Consider the following 912-nt stretch of genomic DNA (forward strand, 5'->3'; position numbering starts at 1 on the left):
AAAAAGCAACTTCAAAAAGATGTTAAACTAAATACATCTTAAATGCTGAATTATTTCTAGTTCTGGGGGTCCAAATTCTCACTCCTGGCATTTTTTTGTTGTTGTTATTCTTGAATGTCAACCAGTCTTCAAAGGGGGTTATTTTCATTAGGCATCCCCTATTATTTGGTTATGGATTGAACCCCATAAGTCAATTTAACTGTCTCTTTGGGATCTCTGCAGAATTTGCTTTCTTCAAACTTATTTTTAATTTTATTTCATGGATTCAGGTCCCTGAAACATGTAAGTATTGTCAATTGGGATCTCACTTCCATGTATGATGTAGATTTGGGGACCCTTTCTTGTAGTTGACTCTTTTTTTACCCACAGTTCCAAGAAGATGATGAGCTACTTTGCTACTTTCCCTTGGCTAGTAGGCAGAGTTTACCTATTACCTGTTTCATATACGGTACATGTTGTTTTGTAGCATGAGGCTTTATACAGGGAGCTCAATTCTACCTTTCTACATGGGCCTGATTCTTTTTTTGCTATTCCTGAGTAGATGTTAAAATCCAAACTCCCAGATCTGTCCTCTATTTCTCTATAAGCTGCTCTATTTCAACAGCCACTTGCCATTCTGACTTTGAGGTCCTTCTTTGTTTTGGGCACAAGGGAATTTACTCTTTTTGTTTTTAACCTTGACCATGCATTTTAAAATTACATTGTCATATATTATCTAGCATGTATTTGTATTTGTAACAGGAGATTTGTTTTTGATTTTACTGTTATATCAGGGCACTGTTTTGACAAGAGTTTCCTTTGGCTCAATATTTGTAGGAACCAAAAAATTGGTAAGGGAGTTTATAGTACAACTGATCCCAGATCAAGGATTTAATGATAAATTCCTTTTGTTAATGTGCATTTTACTTTATA

This window comes from Propithecus coquereli, unplaced genomic scaffold, assembly GCF_000956105.1.
Source record: "Propithecus coquereli isolate 6110/MARCELLA unplaced genomic scaffold, Pcoq_1.0 Scaffold99, whole genome shotgun sequence".
In the NCBI taxonomy this organism is placed as follows: Eukaryota; Metazoa; Chordata; class Mammalia; order Primates; family Indriidae; genus Propithecus; species Propithecus coquereli.